The sequence below is a fragment of the Gnatocerus cornutus genome, unplaced genomic scaffold (genome assembly GCF_029298725.1).
Source record: "Gnatocerus cornutus isolate USDA-ARS CGAHR unplaced genomic scaffold, icGnaCorn1.1 Chromosome167, whole genome shotgun sequence".
In the NCBI taxonomy this organism is placed as follows: Eukaryota; Metazoa; Arthropoda; class Insecta; order Coleoptera; family Tenebrionidae; genus Gnatocerus; species Gnatocerus cornutus.
In genome coordinates this window covers 34,323-48,601 of record NW_028275366.1, presented here as the reverse complement: position 1 = coordinate 48,601, position 14,279 = coordinate 34,323, and positions in this window count along the sequence as shown.

Below are 14,279 nucleotides of genomic sequence, written 5' to 3'. Positions count from 1 at the left end.
ACGTTAAACTTCCGAAAACTTATAAATTCACAGACTTCCCTCCAACGTTACAGTTCCGAAAACTTCTAAGCTCACTGATTTCAATCTAACGTTACACTTCCGAAAACTTTTAACTTAACCAATCTCAGCTGAACGTTACAGTTCCAAAAACTCATAAGTTTACAAATTTTAATCTACAGCTCTTGACTTAACAAATTTCAGCTGAACGTTACAGTTCCGAAAACTTTTAACTCGACCAATTTTTGCTGAACGTTACAGTTCCGAAAACTCCAAGTCCACTGATTTCACTCGAACGTTACACTTCCGAAAACTTTTAACTTTACCGATCTCAGCTGAACGTTACAGTTCCGAAAACTTCTAAGCTCACTGATTTCACTCGAACGTTAAACTTCCGAAAACTTATAAATTCACAGACTTCCCTCCAACGTTACAGTTCCGAAAACTTCTAAGCTCACTGATTTCAATCTAACGTTACAATTCTAAAACTTTGAGTTGACCAATTCCGAAAAGTCATAAATCCACAAATTTCATTCGAACGTTGCAATTACGAAAATTCAAAACTTGACGGAATAACAAGTTGAAAACAGCTACATTTTTCAGTAGATGAATTTCGATGGAAAGCCACAACTACAATTTTTTTTTTTAAATATGTAAATAAACCTAAAAAACTTGTAATTTTTGACATTTCTGAAGTTCCAGACCTGACACATAGATGACGCCATTTTAGGGTCAGGTCAGGTCAAATTATGCTTAAAATTCAAGAAAAATACGTAAATTAACCCAGAATCTTGTAATTTTTGACATTTATGAAGTTCCAGACCTGTCATATAGATGGCGCCATTTTTGAGTCAAAATAGGCGCCAAAATTCAAAACAATATGTAAAATAAAGGAAAAAACAGTAATTTTTGACATTTATGAAGTTCCAGACCTGACACATAGATGGCGCCATTTTAGGGTCAGGTCAGGTCAAATTATGCTTAAAATTCAAGAAAAATACGTAAATTAACCCAGAATCTTGTAATTTTTTGACATTTATGACGTTCCAGACCTGACACATAGATGGCGCCATTTTAGGGTCAGTTAGGTCAATTATGCTTAAAATTCAAGAAAAATACGTAAATTAACCCAGAATCTTGTAATTTTTGACATTTATGAAGTTCCAGACCTGACACATAGATGGCGCCATTTTAGGGTCAGTTAGGTCAAATTATGCTTAAAATTCAAGAAAAATACGTAATTAACACAGAATCTTGTAATTTTTGACATTTCTGAAGTTCCAGACCTGACACATAGATGACGCCATTTTAGGGTCAGGTCAGGTCAAATTATGCTTAAAATTCAAGAAAAATACGTAAATTAACACAGAATCTTGTAATTTTTGACATTTCTGAAGTTCCAGACCTGACACATAGATGACGCCATTTTAGGGTCAGGTCAGGTCAAATTATGCTTAAAATTCAAGAAAAATACGTAAATTAACCCAGAATCTTGTAATTTTTGACATTTCTGAAGTTCCAGACCTGTCATATAGATGGCGCCATTTTTGAGTCAAAATAGGCGCCAAAATTAAAAACAATATGTAAAATAAAGGAAAAACAGTAATTTTTGACATTTATGAAGTTCCAGACCTGACACATAGATGGCGCCATTTTAGGGTCAGGTCAGGTCAAATTATGCTTAAAATTCAAGAAAAATACGTAAATGAACCCAGAATCTTGTAATTTTTTGACATTTATGAAGTTCCAGACCTGACACATAGATGGCGCCATTTTAGGGTCAGTTAGGTCAAATTATGCTTAAAATTCAAGAAAAATACGTAAATTAACCCAGAATCTTGTAATTTTTGACATTTCTGAAGTTCCAGACCTGTCATATAGATGGCGCCATTTTTGAGTTAAAATAGGCGCCAAAATTCAAAAACAATATGTAAAATATAGGAAAAAAACAGTAATTTTTGACATTTGTGAAGTTCCAGACCTGTCACATAGATGGCGCCATTTTTGAGTCAAAATAGGCGCCAAAATTCAAAAACAATATGTAAAATATAGGAAAAACAGTAATTTTTGACATTTATGAAGTTCCAGACCTGACACATAGATGGCGCCATTTTAGGGTCAGTTAGGTCAAATTATGCTTAAAATTCAAGAAAAATACGTAAATTAACCCAGAATCTTGTAATTTTTGACATTTGTGAAGTTCCAGACCTGTCATATAGATGGCGCCATTTTTGAGTCAAAATAGGCGCCAAAATTCAAAAACAATATGTAAAATAAAGGAAAAAAACAGTAATTTTTGACATTTCTGAAGTTCCAGACCTGACACATAGATGGCGCCATTTTAGGGTCAGGTCAGGTCAAATTATGCTTAAAATTCAAGAAAAATACGTAAATTAACCCAGAATCTTCCCAGAATCTTGTAATTTTTGACATTTCTGAAGTTCCAGACCTGTCACATAGATGGCGCCATTTTTGAGTTAAAATAGGCGCCAAAATTCAAAAACAATATGTAAAATATAGGAAAAAACAGTAATTTTTGACATTTGTGAAGTTCCAGACCTGTCACATAGATGGCGCCATTTTTGAGTCAAAATAGGCGCCAAAATTCAAAAACAATATGTAAAATAAAGGAAAAACAGTAATTTTTGACATTTATGAAGTTCCAGACCTGACACATAGATGGCGCCATTTTAGGGTCAGTTAGGTCAAATTATGCTTAAAATTCAAGAAAAATACGTAAATTAACCCAGAATCTTGTAATTTTTTGACATTTCTGAAGTTCCAGACCTGTCATATAGATGGCGCCATTTTTGAGTCAAAATAGGCGCCAAAATTCAAAAACAATATGTAAAATAAAGGAAAAAACAGTAATTTTTGACATTTATGAAGTTCCAGACCTGACACATAGATGGCGCCATTTTAAGGGTCAGGTCAGGTCAAATTATGCTTAACATTCAAAAAAAATACGTAAATTAACCCAGAATCTTGTAATTTTTGACATTTCTGAAGTTCCAGACCTGTCATATAGATGGCGCCATTTTTGAGTCAAAATAGGCGCCAAAATTCAAAAACAATATGTAAAATAAAGGAAAAAACAGTAATTTTTGACATTTCTGAAGTTCCAGACCTGACACATAGATGGCGCCATTTTAGGGTCAGGTCAGGTCAAATTATGCTTAAAATTCAAGAAAAATACGTAAATTAACCCAGAATCTTCCCAGAATCTTGTAATTTTTGACATTTCTGAAGTTCCAGACCTGTCATTTAGATGGCGCCATTTTTGAGTCAAAATAGGCGCCGAAATTCAAAAACAATATGTAAAATAAAGGAAAAAAACAGTAATTTTTGACATTTCTGAAGTTCCAGACCTGACACATAGATGACGCCATTTTAGGGTCAGGTCAGGTCAAATTATGCTTAAAATTCAAGAAAAATACGTAAATTAACCCAGAATCTTGTAATTTTTGACATTTCTGAAGTTCCAGACCTGTCATATAGATGGCGCCATTTTTGAGTTAAAATAGGCGCCAAAATCAAAAACAATATGTAAAATATAGGAAAAAACAGTAATTTTTGACATTTGTGAAGTTCCAGACCTGTCACATAGATGGCGCCATTTTTGAGTCAAAATAGGCGCCAAAATTCAAAAACAATATGTAAAATAAAGGAAAAAACAGTAATTTTGACATTTCTGAAGTTCCAGACCTGACACATAGATGGCGCCATTTTAGGGTCAGGTCAGGTCAAATTATGCTTAACATTCAAAAAAAATACGTAAATTAACCCAGAATCTTGTAATTTTTTGACATTTCTGAAGTTCCAGACCTGTCATATAGATGGCGCCATTTTTGAGTCAAAATAGGCGCCAAAATTCAAAAACAATATGTAAAATAAAGGAAAAAACAGTAATTTTTGACATTTCTGAAGTTCCAGACCTGACACATTAGATGGCGCCATTTTAGGGTCAGGTCAGGTCAAATTATGCTTAAAATTCAAGAAAAATACGTAAATTAACCCAGAATCTTCCCAGAATCTTGTAATTTTTGACATTTGTGAAGTTCCAGACCTGTCACATAGATGGCGCCATTTTTGAGTCAAAATAGGCGCCAAAATTCAAAAACAATATGTAAAATAAAGGAAAAAACAGTAATTTTTGACATTTCTGAAGTTCCAGACCTGACACATAGATGGCGCCATTTTAGGGTCAGGTCAGGTCAAATTATGCTTAACATTCAAAAAAAATACGTAAATTAACCCAGAATCTTGTAATTTTTGACATTTCTGAAGTTCCAGACCTGTCATATAGATGGCGCCATTTTTGAGTCAAAATAGGCGCCAAATTCAAAAACAATATGTAAAATAAAGGAAAAAACAGTAATTTTTGACATTTCTGAAGTTCCAGACCTGACACATAGATGGCGCCATTTTAGGGTCAGGTCAGGTCAAATTATGCTTAAAATTCAAGAAAAATACGTAAATTAACCCAGAATCTTCCCAGAATCTTGTAATTTTTGACATTTCTGAAGTTCCAGACCTGTCACATAGATGGCGCCATTTTTGAGTTAAAATAGGCGCCAAAATTCAAAAACAATATGTAAAATATAGGAAAAAACAGTAATTTTTGACATTTGTGAAGTTCCAGACCTGTCACATAGATGGCGCCATTTTTGAGTCAAAATAGGCGCCAAAATTCAAAAACAATATGTAAAATAAAGGAAAAACAGTAATTTTTGACATTTATGAAGTTCCAGACCTGACACATAGATGGCGCCATTTTAGGGTCAGTTAGGTCAAATTATGCTTAAAATTCAAGAAAAATACGTAAATTAACACAGAATCTTGTAATTTTTGACATTTCTGAAGTTCCAGACCTGACACATAGATGACGCCATTTTAGGGTCAGGTCAGGTCAAATTATGCTTAAAATTCAAGAAAAATACGTAAATTAACACAGAATCTTGTAATTTTTGACATTTCTGAAGTTCCAGACCTGACACATAGATGACGCCATTTTAGGGTCAGGTCAGGTCAAATTATGCTTAAAATTCAAGAAAAATACGTAAATTAACCCAGAATCTTGTAATTTTTGACATTTCTGAAGTTCCAGACCTGTCCATATAGATGGCGCCATTTTTGAGTCAAAATAGGCGCCAAAATTAAAAAACAATATGTAAAATAAAGGAAAAACAGTAAATTTTTGACATTTATGAAGTTCCAGACCTGACACATAGATGGCGCCATTTTAGGGTCAGGTCAGGTCAAATTATGCTTAAAATTCAAGAAAAATACGTAAATGAACCCAGAATCTTGTAATTTTTGACATTTATGAAGTTCCAGACCTGACACATAGATGGCGCCATTTTAGGGTCAGTTAGGTCAAATTATGCTTAAAATTCAAGAAAAATACGTAAATTAACCCAGAATCTTGTAATTTTTGACATTTCTGAAGTTCCAGACTGTCATATAGATGGCGCCATTTTTGAGTTAAAATAGGCGCCAAAATTCAAAAACAATATGTAAAATATAGGAAAAAACAGTAATTTTTGACATTTGTGAAGTTCCAGACCTGTCACATAGATGGCGCCATTTTTGAGTCAAAATAGGCGCCAAAATTCAAAAACAATATGTAAAATATAGGAAAAACAGTAATTTTTGACATTTATGAAGTTCCAGACCTGACACATAGATGGCGCCATTTTAGGGTCAGTTAGGTCAAATTATGCTTAAAATTCAAGAAAAATACGTAAATTAACCCAGAATCTTGTAATTTTTGACATTTGTGAAGTTCCAGACCTGTCATATAGATGGCGCCATTTTTGAGTCAAAATAGGCGCCAAAATTCAAAAACAATATGTAAAATAAAGGAAAAAACAGTAATTTTTGACATTTCTGAAGTTCCAGACCTGACACATAGATGGCGCCATTTTAGGGTCAGGTCAGGTCAAATTATGCTTAAAATTCAAGAAAAATACGTAAATTAACCCAGAATCTTCCCAGAATCTTGTAATTTTTGACATTTCTGAAGTTCCAGACCTGTCACATAGATGGCGCCATTTTTGAGTTAAAATAGGCGCCAAAATTCAAAAACAATATGTAAAATATAGGAAAAAAACAGTAATTTTTGACATTTGTGAAGTTCCAGACCTGTCACATAGATGGCGCCATTTTTGAGTCAAAATAGGCGCCAAAATTCAAAAACAATATGTAAAATAAAGGAAAAACAGTAATTTTTGACATTTATGAAGTTCCAGACCTGACACATAGATGGCGCCATTTAGGGTCAGTTAGGTCAAATTATGCTTAAAATTCAAGAAAAATACGTAAATTAACCCAGAATCTTGTAATTTTTGACATTTCTGAAGTTCCAGACCTGTCATATAGATGGCGCCATTTTTGAGTCAAAATAGGCGCCCAAAATTCAAAAACAATATGTAAAATAAAGGAAAAAACAGTAATTTTTGACATTTATGAAGTTCCAGACCTGACACATAGATGGCGCCATTTTAGGGTCAGGTCAGGTCAAATTATGCTTAACATTCAAAAAAAATACGTAAATTAACCCAGAATCTTGTAATTTTTGACATTTCTGAAGTTCCAGACCTGTCATATAGATGGCGCCATTTTTGAGTCAAAATAGGCGCCAAAATTCAAAAACAATATGTAAAATAAAGGGAAAAAACAGTAATTTTTGACATTTCTGAAGTTCCAGAACCTGACACATAGATGGCGCCATTTTAGGGTCAGGTCAGGTCAAATTATGCTTAAAATTCAAGAAAAATACGTAAATTAACCCAGAATCTTCCCAGAATCTTGTAATTTTTGACATTTCTGAAGTTCCAGACCTGTCATTTAGATGGCGCCATTTTTGAGTCAAAATAGGCCGCCGAAATTCAAAAACAATATGTAAAATAAAGGAAAAAACAGTAATTTTTGACATTTCTGAAGTTCCAGACCTGACACATAGATGACGCCATTTTAGGGTCAGGTCAGGTCAAATTATGCTTAAAATTCAAGAAAAATACGTAAATTAACCCAGAATCTTGTAATTTTTGACATTTCTGAAGTTCCAGACCTGTCATATAGATGGCGCCATTTTTGAGTTAAAATAGGCGCCAAAATTCAAAAACAATATGTAAAATATAGGAAAAAACAGTAATTTTTGACATTTGTGAAGTTCCAGACCTGTCACATAGATGGCGCCATTTTTGAGTCAAAATAGGCGCCAAAATTCAAAAACAATATGTAAAATAAAGGAAAAAAACAGTAATTTTTGACATTTCTGAAGTTCCAGACCTGACACATAGATGGCGCCATTTTAGGGTCAGGTCAGGTCAAATTATGCTTAACATTCAAAAAAAATACGTAATTAACCCAGAATCTTGTAATTTTTGACATTTCTGAAGTTCCAGACCTGTCATATAGATGGCGCCATTTTTGAGTCAAAATAGGCGCCAAAATTCAAAAACAATATGTAAAATAAAGGAAAAAACAGTAATTTTTGACATTTCTGAAGTTCCAGACCTGACACATAGATGGCGCCATTTTAGGGTCAGGTCAGGTCAAATTATGCTTAAAATTCAAGAAAAATACGTAAATTAACCCAGAATCTTCCCAGAATCTTGTAATTTTTGACATTTGTGAAGTTCCAGACCTGTCACATAGATGGCGCCATTTTTGAGTCAAAATAGGCGCCAAAATTCAAAAACAATATGTAAAATAAAGGAAAAAAACAGTAATTTTTGACATTTCTGAAGTTCCAGACCTGACACATAGATGGCGCCATTTTAGGGTCAGGTCAGGTCAAATTATGCTTAACATTCAAAAAAAATACGTAAATTAACCCAGAATCTTGTAATTTTTGACATTTCTGAAGTTCCAGACCTGTCATATAGATGGCGCCATTTTTGAGTCAAAATAGGCGCCAAAATTCAAAAACAATATGTAAAATAAAGGAAAAAACAGTAATTTTTGACATTTCTGAAGTTCCAGACCTGACACATAGATGGCGCCATTTTAGGGTCAGGTCAGGTCAAATTATGCTTAAAATTCAAGAAAAATACGTAAATTAACCCAGAATCTTCCCAGAATCTTGTAATTTTTGACATTTCTGAAGTTCCAGACCTGTCACATAGATGGCGCCATTTTTGAGTTAAAATAGGCGCCAAAATTCAAAAACAATATGTAAAATATAGGAAAAAACAGTAATTTTTGACATTTGTGAAGTTCCAGACCTGTCACATAGATGGCGCCATTTTTGAGTCAAAATAGGCGCCAAAATTCAAAAACAATATGTAAAATAAAGGAAAAACAGTAATTTTTGACATTTATGAAGTTCCAGACCTGACACATAGATGGCGCCATTTTAGGGTCAGTTAGGTCAAATTATGCTTAAAATTCAAGAAAAATACGTAAATTAACACAGAACTTGTAATTTTTGACATTTCTGAAGTTCCAGACCTGACACATAGATGACGCCATTTTAGGGTCAGGTCAGGTCAAATTATGCTTAAAATTCAAGAAAAATACGTAAATTAACACAGAATCTTGTAATTTTTGACATTTCTGAAGTTCCAGACCTGACACATAGATGACGCCATTTTAGGGTCAGGTCAGGTCAAATTATGCTTAAAATTCAAGAAAAATACGTAAATTAACCCAGAATCTTGTAATTTTTGACATTTCTGAAGTTCCAGACCTGTCATATAGATGGCGCCATTTTTGAGTCAAAATAGGCGCCAAAATTAAAAAACAATATGTAAAATAAAGGAAAAACAGTAATTTTTGACATTTATGAAGTTCCAGACCTGACACATAGATGGCGCCATTTTAGGGTCAGGTCAGGTCAAATTATGCTTAAAATTCAAGAAAAATACGTAAATGAACCAGAATCTTGTAATTTTTGACATTTATGACAGTTCCAGACCTGACACATAGATGGCGCCATTTTAGGGTCAGTTAGGTCAAATTATGCTTAAAATTCAAGAAAAATACGTAAATTAACCCAGAATCTTGTAATTTTTGACATTTCTGAAGTTCCAGACCTGTCATATAGATGGCGCCATTTTTGAGTTAAAATAGGCGCCAAAATTCAAAAACAATATGTAAAATATAGGAAAAAACAGTAATTTTTGACATTTGTGAAGTTCCAGACCTGTCCATAGATGGCGCCATTTTTGAGTCAAAATAGGCGCCAAAATTCAAAAACAATATGTAAAATATAGGAAAAACAGTAATTTTTGACATTTATGAAGTTCCAGACCTGACACATAGATGGCGCCATTTTAGGGTCAGTTAGGTCAAATTATGCTTAAAATTCAAGAAAAATACGTAATTAACCCAGAATCTTGTAATTTTTGACATTTGTGAAGTTCCAGACCTGTCATATAGATGGCGCCATTTTTGAGTCAAAATAGGCGCCAAAATTCAAAAACAATATGTAAAATAAAGGAAAAAACAGTAATTTTTGACATTTCTGAAGTTCCAGACCTGACACATAGATGGCGCCATTTTAGGGTCAGGTCAGGTCAAATTATGCTTAAAATTCAAGAAAAATACGTAAAATTAACCCAGAATCTTCCCAGAATCTTGTAATTTTTGACATTTCTGAAGTTCCAGACCTGTCACATAGATGGCGCCATTTTTGAGTTAAAATAGGCGCCAAAATTCAAAAACAATATGTAAAATATAGGAAAAAAACAGTAATTTTTGACATTTGTGAAGTTCCAGACCTGTCACATAGATGGCGCCATTTTTGAGTCAAAATAGGCGCCAAAAATTCAAAACAATATGTAAAATAAAGGAAAAACAGTAATTTTGACATTTATGAAGTTCCAGACCTGACACATAGATGGCGCCATTTTAGGGTCAGTTAGGTCAAATTATGCTTAAAATTCAAGAAAAATACGTAAATTAACCCAGAATCTTGTAATTTTTTGACATTTCTGAAGTTCCAGACCTGTCATATAGATGGCGCCATTTTTGAGTCAAAATAGGCGCCAAAATTCAAAAACAATATGTAAAATAAAGGAAAAAACAGTAATTTTTGACATTTATGAAGTTCCAGACCTGACACATAGATGGCGCCATTTTAGGGTCAGGTCAGGTCAAATTATGCTTAACATTCAAAAAAAATACGTAAATTAACCCAGAATCTTGTAATTTTGACATTTCTGAAGTCCAGACCTGTCATATAGATTGGCGCCATTTTTGAGTCAAAATAGGCGCCAAAATTCAAAAACAATATGTAAAATAAAGGAAAAAACAGTAATTTTTGACATTTCTGAAGTTCCAGACCTGACACATAGATGCGCCATTTTAGGGTCCAGGTCAGGTCAAATTATGCTTAAAATTCAAGAAAAATACGTAAATTAACCCAGAATCTTCCCAGAATCTTGTAATTTTTGACATTTCTGAAGTTCCAGACCTGTCATTTAGATGGCGCCATTTTTGAGTCAAAATAGGCGCCGAAATTCAAAAACAATATGTAAAATAAAGGAAAAAAACAGTAATTTTTGACATTTCTGAAGTTCCAGACCTGACACATAGATGACGCCATTTTAGGGTCAGGTCAGTCAAATTATGCTTAAAATTCAAGAAAAATACGTAAATTAACCCAGAATCTTGTAATTTTTGACATTTCTGAAGTTCCAGACCTGTCATATAGATGGCGCCATTTTTGAGTTAAAATAGGCGCCAAAATTCAAAAACAATATGTAAAATATAGGAAAAAACAGTAATTTTTGACATTTGTGAAGTTCCAGACCTGTCACATAGATGGCGCCATTTTTGAGTCAAAATAGGCGCCAAAATTCAAAAACAATATGTAAAATAAAGGAAAAAACAGTAATTTTTGACATTTCTGAAGTTCCAGACCTGACACATAGATGGCGCCATTTTAGGGTCAGGTCAGGTCAAATTATGCTTAACATTCAAAAAAAATACGTAAATTAACCCAGAATCTTGTAATTTTTGACATTTCTGAAGTTCCAGACCTGTCATATAGATGGCGCCATTTTTTGAGTCAAAATAGGCGCCAAAATTCAAAAACAATATGTAAAATAAAGGAAAAAACAGTAATTTTTGACATTTCTGAAGTTCCAGACCTGACACATAGATGGCGCCATTTTAGGGTCAGGTCAGGTCAAATTATGCTTAAAATTCAAGAAAAATACGTAAATTAACCAGAATCTTCCCAGAATCTTGTAATTTTTGACATTTGTGAAGTTCCAGACCTGTCACATAGATGGCGCCATTTTTGAGTCAAAATAGGCGCCAAAATTCAAAAACAATATGTAAAATAAAGGAAAAAACAGTAATTTTTGACATTTCTGAAGTTCCAGACCTGACACATAGATGGCGCCATTTTAGGGTCAGGTCAGGTCAAATTATGCTTAACATTCAAAAAAAATACGTAAATTAACCCAGAATCTTGTAATTTTTGACATTTCTGAAGTTCCAGACCTGTCATATAGATGGCGCCATTTTTGAGTCAAAATAGGCGCCAAAATTCAAAAACAATATGTAAAATAAAGGAAAAAACAGTAATTTTTGACATTTCTGAAGTTCCAGACCTGACACATAGATGGCGCCATTTTAGGGTCAGGTCAGGTCAAATTATGCTTAAAATTCAAGAAAAATACGTAAATTAACCCAGAATCTTCCCAGAATCTTGTAATTTTTGACATTTCTGAAGTTCCAGACCTGTCACATAGATGGCGCCATTTTTGAGTTAAAATAGGCGCCAAAATTCAAAAACAATATGTAAAATATAGGAAAAAACAGTAATTTTTGACATTTGTGAAGTTCCAGACCTGTCACATAGATGGCGCCATTTTTGAGTCAAAATAGGCGCCAAAATTCAAAAACAATATGTAAAATAAAGAAAAACAGTAATTTTTGACATTTATGAAGTTCCAGACCTGACACATAGATGGCGCCATTTTAGGGTCAGTTAGGTCAAATTATGCTTAAAATTCAAGAAAAATACGTAAATTAACCCAGAATCTTGTAATTTTTGACATTTCTGAAGTTCCAGACCTGTCATATAGATGGCGCCATTTTTGAGTTAAAATAGGCGCCAAAATTCAAAAACAATATGTAAAATAAAGGAAAAAACAGTAATTTTTGACATTTATGAAGTTCCAGACCTGACACATAGATGGCGCCATTTTTAGGGTCAGGTCAGGTCAAATTATGCTTAACATTCAAAAAAAATACGTAAATTAACCCAGAATCTTGTAATTTTTGACATTTCTGAAGTTCCAGACCTGTCATATAGATGGCGCCATTTTTGAGTCAAAATAGGCGCCAAAATTCAAAAACAATAGTAAAATAAAGGAAAAAACAGTAATTTTTGACATTTCTGAGTTCCAGACCTGACACATAGATGGCGCCATTTTAGGGTCAGGTCAGGTCAAATTATGCTTAAAATTCAAGAAAAATACGTAAATTAACCCAGAATCTTCCCAGAATCTTGTAATTTTTGACATTTCTGAAGTTCCAGACCTGTCATTTAGATGGCGCCATTTTTGAGTCAAAATAGGCGCCGAAATTCAAAAACAATATGTAAAATAAAGGAAAAAACAGTAATTTTTGACATTTATGAAGTTCCAGACCTGACACATAGATGGCGCCATTTTAGGGTCAGGTCAGGTCAAATTATGCTTAACATTCAAAAAAAATACGTAAATTAACCCAGAATCTTGTAATTTTTGACATTTCTGAAGTTCCAGACCTGTCATATAGATGGCGCCATTTTTGAGTCAAAATAGGCGCCAAAATTCAAAAACAATATGTAAAATAAAGGAAAAAACAGTAATTTTTGACATTTCTGAAGTTCCAGACCTGACACATAGATGGCGCCATTTTAGGGTCAGGTCAGGTCAAATTATGCTTAAAATTCAAGAAAAATACGTAAATGAACCCAGAATCTTGTAATTTTTGACATTTCTGAAGTTCCAGACCTGTCACATAGATGGCGCCATTTTTGAGTTAAAATAGGCGCCAAAATTCAAAAACAATATGTAAAATATAGGAAAAAACAGTAATTTTTGACATTTGTGAAGTTCCAGACCTGTCACATAGATGGCGCCATTTTTGAGTCAAAATAGGCGCCAAAATTCAAAAACAATATGTAAAATAAAGGAAAAACAGTAATTTTTGACATTTATGAAGTTCCAGACCTGACACATAGATGGCGCCATTTTAGGGTCAGTTAGGTCAAATTATGCTTAAAATTCAAGAAAAATACGTAAATTAACCCAGAATCTTGTAATTTTTGACATTTCTGAAGTTCCAGACCTGTCATATAGATGGCGCCATTTTTGAGTTAAAATAGGCGCCAAAATTCAAAAACAATATGTAAAATAAAGGAAAAACAGTAATTTTTGACATTTATGAAGTTCCAGACCTGACACATAGATGGCGCCATTTTAGGGTCAGGTCAGGTCAAATTATGCTTAACATTCAAAAAAAATACGTAAATTAACCCAGAATCTTGTAATTTTTGACATTTCTGAAGTTCCAGACCTGTCATATAGATGGCGCCATTTTTGAGTCAAAATAGGCGCCAAAATTCAAAAACAATATGTAAAATAAAGGAAAAAACAGTAATTTTTGACATTTCTGAAGTTCCAGACCTGACACATAGATGGCGCCATTTTAGGGTCAGGTCAGGTCAAATTATGCTTAAAATTCAAGAAAAATACGTAAATTAACCCAGAATCTTCCCAGAATCTTGTAATTTTTGACATTTCTGAAGTTCCAGACCTGTCATTTAGATGGCGCCATTTTTGAGTCAAAATAGGCGCCGAAATTCAAAAACAATATGTAAAATAAAGGAAAAAACAGTAATTTTTGACATTTCTGAAGTTCCAGACCTGACACATAGATGACGCCATTTTAGGGTCAGGTCAGGTCAAATTATGCTTAAAATTCAAGAAAAATACGTAAATTAACCCAGAATCTTCCCAGAATCTTGTAATTTTTGACATTTCTGAAGTTCCAGACCTGTCATTTAGATGGCGCCATTTTTGAGTCAAAATAGGCGCCGAAATTCAAAAACAATATGTAAAATAAAGGAAAAAACAGTAATTTTTGACATTTCTGAAGTTCCAGACCTGACACATAGATGACGCCATTTTAGGGTCAGGTCAGGTCAAATTATGCTTAAAATTCAAGAAAAATACGTAAATGAACCCAGAATCTTGTAATTTTTGACATTTATGAAGTTCCAGACCTGACACATAGATGGCGCCACTTTTGGGTCAAAATGGGCGCCAAAT